Here is a 13,793-nt window from a genome sequence, read left to right as displayed (position 1 = left end):
TCTCTCTCTGCAGAGCATCATTGAAGAACAGAATTCGGTAGGGTCCCTTTTAGAACTGTAAAATGCATGTGTGGGATTTCTGGACTGAAAATGCCCTTAAGACCAAGTATAACCGCACACAAATAATTTATGCATTAGGAAGAAACATGGAAGTGATCACCCAAATGCATTCTGAGGTGATAAAATCCTTATGTCAGAACCCTGCACTGTATATGATCCAGAAGCCATGGGCTGCCCCCACCGTTTTGTCGCTGACCCACATTCCACTTCAAGGCAGGCAGAATTTATGCTCTTCCCTATTAAACAGAATATTGCATTCAGATTCCCTTTTCCACACACCAAATACTGCAAGCAATTACGCAGTTCAGGCATTGTACTTCTCTTCTCGGACCCCCTGCAGTGTTTCAGAGCCTCTCAAAAAACATCAACCAAAGTCCTCACATTTCTTGAAGAGAAGCTTTCACGAAAAACTCTCGACTGTCATGAATTTTCAAAAGGGCCCTTTTCCCTTTGGTTTGATGTCCTTAGCCTATTGCGTTCCTTTTTTCTTTGACATCTCTGAAGCCCTTCCCACACAGATGTTCAGTAGCACAGGCTAATCTCTGAGCCCGGCAGTTCAGACCATCAAGAAAGGAAAGTACAAAGGTGCTGCCAGCAATGGAAATAGGAAGAGCTAGCATTTGTTTCTATTAGTTTTTAACTTAATTAAAACAGAAAGTTGAAGTAATCTCTGCAAGGAACTGCTTTAATGTAAGTATAAAAGAAGACCCAAATGAACCTTGGAGACTAATAGGGTTGCTTAAAAATAATAATGTGTGCATTATATAACATTGTGTAGGCAGCCGGCTGCTGTAAGAGAATGAGAGAAATTGCTGCTGTGTGGGGCAGAAGAAGAGGTGGAATGGCTAAATGTTAGGCTTCAGCAAGGCTCGGGTTCCAGCAGGTATGAAGAGTCAGACAAAAGGAGAAGGGAGTTGGCTGTCTCTGCAACTGGGACAGGATTTCATGTATGATCCAAAATTGGTGTGGGGAGGGATGGAGGGTTCATGAAGATCCAAGGTAAAAGATCAAAGACATGGAGGAGAGGCTTAGGCACTGAACTCACACCAGAAACAAGGTTATCAGATTGATCAGCAAGCTCTGAGGTTTTATTGGGCAATAGTGAACATGGATTGGGCTTTGGTGTCAGCTGACTGAGTGTTCAGGAAAGGTGGTAGTGCAGCCTAGGTAGCACTGAGCTCACCATGCCAGGCATGCAGCAGAAAACAGATCACTGGTGGTTCAGGGAGTAAGATATAGGAGCCCTGGTTTGATACCTTACGCTAAAGGAGGGAGATGTCCCTGTGCAATGATGGGAAGGTGTTTAAAGAAGAAAGGGGTCAATAAGAATGCATGTGGCACCTTAAACATTTTCACTGGAAATGCCCAGTGCCCCTTTTTATGGCATCTGCATGATGTAGCCCATCACATTTGCACTGTCCCTCAACCTAGTGGCACTGGACATCTCACAAGCAGATACACACCCCTTCCCATGTTTTGCCACTCTACAGAATGGATCTGTAGAGAAACCCACAGCCGGCTTCCAACTCAACCTCCACTTTGATCTCCTTGTGATGATCTGGTAAACGCATACTGAGCTGCAAGCTGGGGCCATATGAGAGCAGTCTAGTAGTTTAGATGTCTGGGAATGGATTCACTCATCCCATACTTTCCCCACATGTGCAGTTTGGTTGTGTGCATTGGGCTTTGGCTGCTAAAGGAAACATGGTTTACCTGCCTAAAGGCTGGGAACCTCATCCTCCCAATTCAGGCATCCTGAGTCATCACCCCATCTCCTACAAACTGTTTTGGGAGCAACATCTGTAGACTGTACACCAGCCACCTTGGCATACTGTGTCCTGCTGCTTTTCCAGTCCATGGCCTCTTCCACCTCCCTTTGCTCTTAAAAGGTTTTAAAATCTGAAATATTTTTCAGTTACCTTCAGTATTGCTCGTGATGCTTCCCGAAGCCGCCCATGGACAACTTTTTCCTACTCTCCCCCAGAAATCGAACATACCAAGCCACTGTTCACTGTGCCCCAGCTACCTACTGATAAAGTAAATGCCACACTACACATGTTTGCTTTCAGTGTGCTGCCAGCCTCTTCTGTTATGCGCCCATATAAGATGACGACTCTGGAGTCTTCGGCAAATGGAGTGGCTACACTTTACGTGAGCCTACTGAAAACACAACCTCTTTTGCAGCCAAGACTGCATTTAGACACTGTGAGGCAATGGTGGTCCTGAAGCTCCTTTTAAAGCATGATCCAGGCAACAATGCCGTCTCTTAAGACAGTGGATCTCTTTAATCCTGTCACAATATATTAATAAAAATATGCATTTTAAAAGGTGGAAACCAGATAATTTAGAATAGAAAATAAGTGGCAGACCAAGTAAGAGCAGAAATCTCTAGCAAATGTGGATTGAGGAAACAGAAAGTCTAAATAATATCACCTCTAAAAGTCTCATACTGACACACTGCACATTCCTCCTATTTGCTTAGAATATAATGTTTACTGTGTCCCTTTCCATGTTTTAAAATTTCAGTGTTAGGTAGCAGTTGAGACCATTCCACCTCGACAGCTATAGATTTATGGACTGCTTAGCAATTCAGTACCTAAAAGGCATGATTCTTTCAAGTGATCTCACTGATATATTTCTCCTATCCCCTGCCCCCCAAAAGAGCCAGCAGACGGAAACTCATCTGCCAGATTGATAGTTTCCTCTCGTTTCACTAATCAGGGAGAATTATGCAAAAGCACAATTGTGTTATCAAATGCAAAGTCATAGCAATCTAATTCCACTTGATAATTCTGTTGGGCACATTGTTTTTACAGTATGCCTAGACACAGATACCGACAGTGTAATTGCTGTGGAAAATCAGATGAATAGGAGAAAAATTCCAGGAGGTCAGTTCTGGTCATCGATGCTCCAAGCTGAGTTTACAAATATTAAATGGATGAATAATGAGCCTGTAGCAGAGAAAAGATCCAGCTCGTGACCAGGGCAAGAGCAAATAAAAAATGCAAAGAGGCAATAAAAGCCTCTTTTTTCTCCCTTCTTTTCCCCTCCTTAAATAAGAATTTCACAGTCATAACTCTTATTCATACTGGTACAATGTGCTTCTTTATTTTGCAGAAGGAGTGCAGCTGGAAGTGAATATCAGCATGTAAAATCATACATATGAAAGGACTCTATCTCAATTGCCTCTGTTAAAAAAAACAACACCATGGATATTTGGGCAGTTCCCCCCAGTAATGTTAATGTCTAAACTGTACCATAAAATAAGCACACATACTATATACATACACTGATAAAGATAGAGGTACCTGGCTCATTTCACCCGAGAGATGAAAATAGCATGGAAAGTAAGCTTTTTAGTGGGGGAAAACCCACTAGAGCCAAAGAGTTGAGCCGCTTTCCTACTCCTGTCTTCCACCACATTCTCTAAAAGAAGGAAGACTGCACCTGAGATCCTATTTAGAATCTTTAAAATGTATGTATGTATTGTTACGAAGTCGAAACGACTGGCATGAGTTTGGCCAAACTGCGAGAGGCAGTGAAGGATAGGCGTGCCTGGCGTGCTCTGGTCCATGGGGTCACGAAGAGTCGGACACGACTGAATGACTGAACAACAACATGTATTGTTAAGGTCAACTCTCTCAGTGTCTCAATCTTTTCCTTAACTTTTACAATGAGAAAGCCTGCCTAGAGTCCACAAATTGCACCTCATATATATGAGAATTCAAAGTAACAGACTTGCTAGCATGTAACAGTAAGCCGAACTATGGCTGAAGGTGAACGATCAAGCGTACAGGTACACAGAGCAAAAACTGACACCCACTTTGCTCTTCTCCCTGTCCTGCTGCTGCTGCTGCTGCACTCCCAGGAGCCTAAGCCATTGTTCAGCTTAGCCTTATGCCCCAAATCAGGCTGGCAGCTTGTCTCACTCTAAACACACCATGAACTGTAGCCACAAGGTTTATCCTCAGCTTATGACTCATGGTTTGTTTTAGGGAGACAAACCCTGAGGCTTTGCCTATTTGGACTGTTGAAGGGCTAGCCTCAATACTTTCTAGCTGGATTTCCCAATAATGAACCCTCTCTAGAGGTTTATTATCCTCCTTTTCGCAATTATTACTTAAGAGTTGTTCCAGTCTCCTGAAATGTCTTTACAAGCTGTGTTTTCAATTCACCATTGAATAGGGCCCAGGGGGAGTTTGACACCAAATCTGACATTACACTCACTAACTTTAGTTCATTACTTTATTCCAAATTTTGTCCCTGTGGTACTAAGGGCTGCTATCAGACTTTGTCCCTGTGGTATTTGGGCTGCTATCAAAATCCCAGACCCAATTAAACTACAAATAGTGGTTAATAATGGGCCAAACCTATTCAAGAAATGCTTAATCCATTTGATTTCAGCAAAAAATTCTTTGCTGACTAGTTAATAAATACTGATTTTCCCAATAAACTTAAAGACAAATTATCTGCTGGACTTCTTGTATTTACAGGTTGTAACTTACTGTGTTACCTATAGATACTGTGAAATCAAAACCAAGAGCTACAGACCATGAACATCTTCTATATAATCAATGAGAATATCCCTCCTGTCTGTTCCTCAAGGTCATTTAGTAAGGCCTAGGGGAATCTATAGACCAGTTCTCCTATGAAGGGACATAAGGGGTTTCATTATTAGTCTCCAAAGCATTCCCACACTGTCATTTCAAGAACATTCCCATTTAATTAAGTTTGTAATATCTTTGTTAAAACTTAATTTTTAAAAAACAACAACTATAAATTTAATTCTTTCTAAAAATGAAATTCACTTAACTCCATATATACAGTGCCAAGTCAATATTAACCTACAAATACAATATACACCGTCCCAGTAAGCAGACTTTTTAAAAATCCAGAATGCCCCTTAGACTCCTTTATTATGCTCGGAAGAATTCAGGAGTTACCAGGTCTTAAAGAAGAACTTGATGCAGCTGCTGAAACCTTCACTTCTGCCTCTCCCCCATTAATGGCAAGCTCTGAGGAAGAGGAAGATCAGCACAGAAGGCAAGGGACAAGCTTTGTCTTTACGAGCTCTCCCAAAAAGCTCTGAGCTTTTCCCAAGGAAGCTTGGAAAAATTAGCAATGGATTGCTTTGATGAGCCCCAAAATAAATTTTGGGTTATTGTACTATGTAGATATTTGCATGGGTATTTCTAGACATAGTCTAGAAAACCCAAAGTAAGCATATCTGCAAGGAACAAATTTCTATATGAGATTAACTGAGCATGCAAATGGTGCCCACTGAACTCTTTTAAAACCATTTTAAGTACCTAATGCAAATGGAGGAAACCTTTTTTTAATTATTTCTGTTGCATTGGTTTGATGATGATCTGATCATTCAAAATTGATTAGTTCTGCCGCTTGAGTTTTATGGCACTTCATTCTTTTTAAAAAGCCAAATGTTTCAAATTACCCTATCTGTCATTAAAATGATAATGCTACTACTCAGAAGTGTGTGTGTGTGTGTGTGTGTGTGTGTGTGTGTGTGTGTGTAAATTTCTGTGCTGCAAAATAAATGCTCATCTAACAGAAACAGCAATGCCATGAGTCTTACAACATAACTATTCTTCAGACATCGTCATTACAGTAGCCACTAAGTTGTTCACAGGAATGTGTCAAATATGTGAGCCATATTGGCTGGATTGCTAGTGGCTGGCTAACTTGGCCCAGCCAGCTCTCCATTTTTAGCAGGTCCCATTTGCAATCTGTAATTGGAATAATAATAATTTATTATTACAGTATTTGGTGTACATATTCAGTTTCCAGTATTTTAATCACATCACACACAGGAATCAAGATGAAAAGTCTGTCCATCTACCATTGTGTTTTCCCTTGCTTAATGCTGTGCTGTTAGACAGACTGGATTTGCCTTGATATGTCTGGCTCTGCACAAACTTTTCACGTTGCCATCCTCTGCCTTCTGCAGCCCTTAGAGGGCATAACAGTGGAGTGAACAACCTTTGCCAAACGCCATAAAAGGGTGGAGCTCGTTTCTCCTGCGTTTAATTCTCTCCCCCAAGTTTCTTTCTATCACCAAGGTGAAGTGTATGGTTTGCTTGGTATTATTATTATTCAGAAGCCAGATAATTGATGGGAGGCTCTATTTTGCAACCAAAGAAAAGGAATCCTCAAACAAGGTATGTTTTGAGCGACCCCTCATGGTATCCCATTTCAGAGCTGTCTGCAGGAAACCCACTGGTTATTTGCAGGTGGAACAGGAGCTTCAGGCCAGCAGAGTGGTGCTACTCTTGCTACACAGGCAGAAGTCAGCAGAGTTCATCAGGGCTGGGAGACCTGCCCTATCCAACACTTCCACAGTGTAGTGGATTGGGCGTTTGGATAGTGACCTTAAAGGGCTAAGGAAACAGGATGCAAAGTCCACTTAAGGCCTCGTCCAGACTTCCTTTTGCACTAAGCTTTCCAGGCATGGGTCTGTGTTTTTAAAGCTCTATGTCCAAGTGTTGTTGTTGCTTTTGTCCCAACACTTTCCGCTGGAAAACCCATGTTTCAGTGCTTAATTGGAGCAAATGGCAGTCTGTGGAAAACCTGGACCTATGCCTAGCAACACAGCACAAAAGGCAGTCTGGATGAGCCCTGTGTGACTTTGTACAAGACTCTGCTGGAATAAACTGAAACACAATACAGATGCAGCAGAGGTGGTGATGGCAGGTGTGTGCCTGCCCTGTTGCAGTTCTCAAAATGCAAGTTTGCAGCTTGGTGATACTCTTTCTGGATGAGCAAGTGGCACCTGCAGAGTGGGGTATACCAGGTATACCAATCAACGGCTCGTGGGGTGGGACTGTGTTGCGGCACTGCCCTCTCAACACTGGCATTGCTGCAGTTTAGTTGGATGGAGCTGGAGTGGGACACTGGATTGGCTCCACTGATGTGCCCATGCAGCCCCAACCTCACCATTGTGCTGCCTTGCCCCATGCCCCAGTGCCATCCAGAGAAGCTGCAGCACCACCAATTGTTGGCAGGGCAGCTCTTTGGCGCTACCCCACCATGCAAGTCCTTAGTATAAACAGCAAAGCAGACATTTCCCCACCCATAGAGTCAACTTAATATACTATTTTCACAAGAATATCCGCAGTGCTCTCTGAATCATTGGTGAATCATTACTGAATTTTAATTACTATGAAATGTGCCAATTCAGACCACTGCTAGAACATCCCTCCAGCAAACTCACCAGCTGTTTTCTACACCTTCCTGCCCTTAATCTTGACCAGTCTCAAAGGCGAAGTTAATTGTGCAGAAGATGCATCCTTGGCAGATAAAATAAATCAGTTGGTATCAGACTTTCCTCAGAGATCAGCTCACTGAAGCTGCATATGGATTACCGTTTCTGAAGAGCAATGAAGGTGACTTCACCTGTTAAGGCCAGCCTGGCATAGATCAAGTTTTGCTGGTTTGATAATTTCTTGAATAGCAAGACATTGCTGAGCAGTGGACCTGCCGTGTGTGTGTGTGTGTGTGTGTGTGTGTGTGGATATATCACTGATAAATCCTTTTATGGCTCCTTTATGGCCTTCCTCAATATAAAGGCACCTATTGTTATGGGGTAGGGGGGAGATAAGCCATATGCCTGGGTCCCTTCCTAATTTCTGGATCCAGCATGCATTCAATTTCTGGAATAGCCAGGTTAGCTTCCTGGTGAGGCAATGACCCTCTAAGTATGGGCCATTAAGGTAACAAAGGAAGTGGCTCTGTGCCAGGTGCCAGATGGCAAATGGATGGGGCCCCTTCCCTCAACTCACTGATAGTAAGAAAGGCAAAGGCTAGAGTTGGGTGTTAATAGTTCAGTTATGTGAGCTAGAAGCTAGAGCTGGAAGCAGCAGGTTGGGAAGCCAAAGAGACAGAGAGATACTTGATTTTTGTTTGAATCCAAAGCTGTGACTATGGGAGAAGCAAAGACCCTCTTGTGGTGTTAATTCTGTGAACCCCTCCATCGTAGGCTCAGGTTGCATATACAGTGGTACCTTGGGTTGTGGACACGATCCATTCCAGGGTGCCGTTTGCACCCCGAATAGTCCGCAACCTGAGCAGCAATATTGCGCTTCTGCGCATGCGCAGAATGCGTGGAGCGCTTCTACGTGTGCAGTGAAACCCACGCCGTTCGCAACCCGCAGCGAACGCAGCACGAGGTACGACTGTATGTGTAAATAAACCTTCTATCATAAAGACACCACAGTCTCCACTTTCCCTCATTCTAAAGGAAACACAAACCCTGGGTATGCACCTGGAAGCCCTGGAATCTCACACTGCTCAGGGATGGGATAGCATGCAAAACTATGTTCCTACTATTTAAAAAAAAACGAGAAAGTTGTGTGTTGCAGGCAATGAAAGGTCTAGGAAGCCTGGCATTCTATTGCCTGTTTGCTACCTGAGTAAACTTGAGCTCCTCTACGAATGCTGCTGAACTGAGGTGTGAATAGTGAAGAGGAACCCCCCCCCCCACTGCCTGGCCTATCCAAGGCAATTGTTGGCAAAGGCAGCAACCGCTTGGGAGTAAGCTCCACTGAACACTTAAGAGGTTTTACTACAATCAAGCGGCATATAAATTTTGCCATTAATATGAACAAATAAATACCTTCTGAATAAACATGCAGAGTCTTGAAGTGCACATGTGAGCGCTTTCCTCGCTAAAGGCAAAAGCGGAGTTTGGAAATCTTCTCTCCTTTTGGCAAGGGAATACCCATCTCTTGTACTTAGGCAGAGCAGGCAATGGTTCTGTTCCATTACAAAGAAAATCTATTACTTGTTCACTCATCTGATACGTCTCTCCAGATTACCTGGTGATGTATTATCACTGCATTACTATAACCTACTTTTCCTTTCTTTCTTGTGTCCCAGGGGATTCTGCTGCCAAGAAGATGGCTTTCTAGAATAGTTTAAGGCAAGGAGAGTACAGGCAATGACAAGGAGAAAGAGGGGGTGGGGTGGGCACAAGCTTGCTTCATGTGCCCTCATCTGTATAGCTGCATTGGCATGGTGCTTTGTTAAAGAGAGCCAGTGCTTGGCACAAGGAGAAGTGGAGAAGATGAATTTGCTCTCCTTTCTCCTGGAGCCAGCATCCCAAATGCAAGCCGATACATTAAAACAGGTTGAATCATGATTTTTTTCTGCCATCACTGCTGATTTGGAAGCAATATACTCTCTTGATAGCACTTGTCTTTTTGAAATGAGGGAGGGAGACAAGAAAGGATGCAGACATGCCTGCTTTCTTACGATGTCTTGAGAACTCTGTGGTGCAGCTCACACATGGCATTCAAAGGAAGGAAGGAAAACGTTGTGTGCCAGTCCCAAATTAAGAGCAATGAGAGAAGCGCACACTATATGCAGAAGAGACTGCGTGCCTTAGCCCTGCAGTTAGCCCCTTTTAAAGAGCAGTAAATGCATGTGATATGCAACTGCAAAAATGAGGAAAGGAAGGCACTTCTTTTTGTTGTTCATTTTACTGTCTGATTAAACTGGGTTTTGTTAAGTGGAGATCTCAGGGCAGCACGCTGAATAATAATAATAATAATAAAACACAACTACAAAGTCATAGAATCCAGAAACAAGCTATCCACTATTTTTTAAATCATTACACACTATAAATACAACAGCAGCTCATAAGTCCACTAAGACAGCCCTGGTGCCTGGTGTAGAGTAAAGTTGGGGCTATCCGGTGGAAGGGAATTCCACAGCCAGGGCACCACTACAGAGAAGCAACTATCCCTCCAGATAAAACCCCTCTATCCACTCTTTATACAGCAGGCAGATGAATTTTTTTATCTGCGAACTTAGGGCTAAGCACCTTCAGTGCTGAGATCAAAGATAAAGCCCTCTGCCTCCTCTTTATGAGTAAAAATAGTGTTTCCAGTGTCCCACAGATCTGGAGTGGTGTGTGTGTCTGTGTATCTGGTAAGTGTGTGCATTCATATGTGAATGTGCATGGCCTTATGTCTGATGTGCGGAGCAGCAGGTGCGTATCCACTGGTCATGCCCACCACTGGCATGTGGACTTCAGAGGAGGTGACTGACGACCAATATGGCCCTAGGGGTGAAAAAGGTTAGCCTTCCCTGCTTTAGAAGAGTTCTGCATCGAGCTGCCCTTTTGTTTGCTGTTGCTGCAATATGTCGATGGTTTAGCTGTTGCTGGTCAGCCATTCGCATCCAGCTCCAGCTGTTAGTAAATGTCACCAAAACAAATCCGCTCAGAAAACAAAACCACGGACATCCATCTCTGTCGTCCTAAAGGACGGCAAACTCCATTCCTCTCTGCTTCAATAATGGACAAAGCCCTGCTTAAAAGCGAAAGTGAAGACTTTTTAATAAGGTTACACACCGCCAGTCAACCTCAGAAAGTCTCCTCCCCACCCCCCTTTCTGACATTGTACAGAAAATTGAGATGATTTATATGTTGCAGGCCTTTCTGACATGCGTGTTGCATCTGGAGCTTCTGTGGGGGCGCACAAACTAATCGGAAGCTTATCTCCCCCTTTGTGGAAAGGTCTGCTGTCAGCTTCCAAAGCCCTCCGAACAATTCAATAACTGACACCAAAGGTTCACCCCAGAACCCCAAACGTCTTGATGTTTCACGTGCTCAGACAAGGCCAGCGCCTACAAGGGCTACACAGTGACACGCGACTGATAGGTATGCTTGTTCAGCTGATTGGATGACATTTGTTTCATTAAATTAAAAGGCTGGCTGCAATTTTACTGTGCACAATGGCAGGCTGGGGCTGTAGGCACTCGGGAGTGCAAGTGAACCATCTTGCCTAGAGAAGGTTTATCCCTATGATTATCAGAAGGAACATAAAAATTCAGACACCTAGAGGCCCACTGCCCTAGAGAACTGAAGCACTTTTGTGTTTTCCTCAAGATCAGATCCTAAGAAATGTGTGCCATTTTTCTAGCCCCGGTGGGCAAAACATTGTATTATCAGCTTCTTTGCATAATTCAAGATAAAGCATGTGCTAACAAACACTTTTGATCCTTGGCTTGTTCTCTAGGTCTGCTGCTCCACCCCATCCATTTGTATCTTACACACATCTGCAGTTACATTTCATGTGTTTTCCCTTTGTCGTAACTAGGGTTTTCATGAAAAGATATGTGATTCAGAAATATTTTTTTCCTGCTCCTGCTCCAATGAGAATGTAACGGCACTAGCACAACTAACACGTTAGTGAGTACTATGCATTTCAATCTCTTTTTAAAAAGAAACCAGATATTTGCAGCTGATAGCAATGTGTACATGACACTGATTAAGATATTCAGTAAAAGCGGTTTTCTGAAACACTATTAATAAAGAAGGGGGACTCTTGCATTATTAGTTGTGGTTCAGATTGACACACCTTGGGGAAAAACAACAACCTGAAAAGAATCTACCAAGCAAGCCACAGCCTCTAGGCCAGTGAGGACCAACCCTTTTGACAATCATGCCATAACTCAAGCGTCACATTTGTCACTTGATGTCCAAACATCTCAGGCCCCAAAACATAGTGGATTCAATTTTCTACACCAACTAAACATATAAACAGGAGGATTCTAGTTGTCTACTGCAGGATCAAAGTTGAATTTCAAATCAATTAACCCTTTGTAGGCCAGAGGCATTTATAAAATGTGACCTGCCATGAAAATAACGTATTTAAAAGGAGATGAAATAAAGCCTGCTACCTTTTCATGACATTTAAAACCAGATCTCCTGCAACTAGTCCTGGAAGCTGCTTCAACCTACCGGTATACATCTTCTACCCTCCCCCCAACCTCTTTTATTTTGTTTTGTTCATCAAAGGAAACAGAAAGTATCTCGCTGTGCGGAGCACCCCAGGGGGACATTTGCAAACCTTCTCTTCTAACTGGAAGGGTAGTTAAAAGTGAGGAGGAAATACTTCTATCAGAGCTTCAGTAGAAGCTTGATTTGCAGAGTGCAGGATCAAAGTCAAAACATTTCTCCTTTAAAGAGATTTAAATCATAGATGTTATTTGTGCTAATTATTTATTGCAAACATCCCCTAGCACAGACAAAACCACAAGCACTTTGGATACTACAGCTATGCAAAAAACAAAACAAAACAAAAACTCCAGCAAAACAAAACAGCAATGCTTTTAGGGATGATTCACAGGAAGAATGCAAGCGGTTGTATGGGTTATATGTATGCTCATGGGGGGGGCAGCTTAGCCCTGCCTCCTCTTTCTTTCCCCTAGGTCAAATTTAAGATTGCTAGCTTCTCAGGGATGCCCTCCTACATTATTTCATATTTTCTTACAAAGGAATAATAACAAGTAATAATAATAAAAAAACTTTTATTTATATCCCACCCTCCCTGGCCAAAGTCGGGCTCAGGGTGGCTAACATCAGATACATAACATTGGTATAAAATCAAACAATAATTAAATTACCTCCTAAAAACATCTCAAAATCAAATTAAAGTCTAATTAGATGGCTTTCCACAGGGTTAGGGTTGGGAACAGTATGTGTTCTCTGAACTGAAATTCCAGCCTTCATGACATAGGAAAACAGCCAAATGAACAGCTATTTTGGTGGAGGAGGGTCAAGATATTAATCAATATGCATGAAATTTCATATATAGCTATATAATCCCTAGTATAGTAAGATAAGACCTTCGGAGCAGGCATTTTAAAAAAAATCAATTCCCCCCCCCCAAAAAAATATGTTTCCCCCCCCAAAAATTGTTCTTTGATGATTTGTCACCCCCTCCATTATGGAACCCGGGGCAGCCCGCCCCCCTTGCTACGCCCCTGCCTCTTGCAGCTTGCAAAGCGGCACTAAATAAATAAATATTACTTTAAACTACAAAAAATCACGAAGTAGTGTTCGAGCTTCTAAATTCACCAGGACTCTTTAGAACATGCAGAATTACTAAGAAGAACAAAAATGGGAGGTTGCGTGGGATTCTCCCCCCCCCCATAGAGACTTCTTGATTTTTATCAAGTTCAACAGCTCTTTCTCCCATCTCCTTTTGTGCGCATGTGTAAGCACAAGGGACACAACTCCTTTTGCATTGTGGCTCTGAGATTCTGGAACACCCTACCAGGGTAGTCTGTCTGGCCCAGATCAAATTATACTTTTATACCTGTCTGGCCCTGTCTGGTTTCCAGATCAAATTGCACTTTTAAAGCCATTCTTGCTTTCTAAAATAGAGCTTCCTCATTACTGTTCTGAAACTGATTTCTTAATGCTCTTTTAGATTAATTGCTTTTAACTTGGTGATTTTGGCCAAACTACTTTTAATTTTTCTTGGTTGTTTACTGTCACTGTTGTTTGTTGCCTTGAGTCTTTTTTAAAAATAAAAATAACAGATTCAAGGCAGCAAACAGTAATAATATGGAATTATTATTGGAATGCAGAAATATGAAATGCAGAGTTGTATCCATCATTAGTTGTACTCAGAGTAGAACATGACTAACTTAGGTCTATTAATTTCAATGGGTTTCCCTGAATAGGACTCTGATGGAGCCCAAGATGTCTTAAAACTAAAATACAAAATACAAAATGTGTTGTTGCTGTTGGGATTCTACCACCACCACAAATGCCATATTGTGGGAATTTGAGCAGCATTGCTGGGCTATATCATGCAGCATCCCGATTCCAATTCCAACAGTGGCCAACCAGATGCTTCCAGAAGCTCAGAAGCAGACCTTGAAGGAAAGAACCTTCTCTTGTCATTTGTTCTCAGCACCTAGTA

At 42.6% G+C, this 13,793-nt stretch overlaps 1 protein-coding gene across 3 annotated transcripts in view; it reads right to left on the bottom strand.

Annotated features, from left to right (window-relative positions):
- Positions 1-13,793, bottom strand: part of PPP2R2B (protein phosphatase 2 regulatory subunit Bbeta) — a 241,500-nt gene that overhangs the window by 45,571 nt on the left and 182,136 nt on the right. The gene's annotated exons all lie outside the window — the stretch shown is intronic.

The sequence above is a fragment of the Lacerta agilis genome, chromosome 2 (genome assembly GCF_009819535.1).
Source record: "Lacerta agilis isolate rLacAgi1 chromosome 2, rLacAgi1.pri, whole genome shotgun sequence".
NCBI classification, from domain to species: Eukaryota; Metazoa; Chordata; class Lepidosauria; order Squamata; family Lacertidae; genus Lacerta; species Lacerta agilis.
Note: the sequence above shows the minus strand (reverse complement) of the source record. Positions and strands in the feature narration are given on the sequence as shown.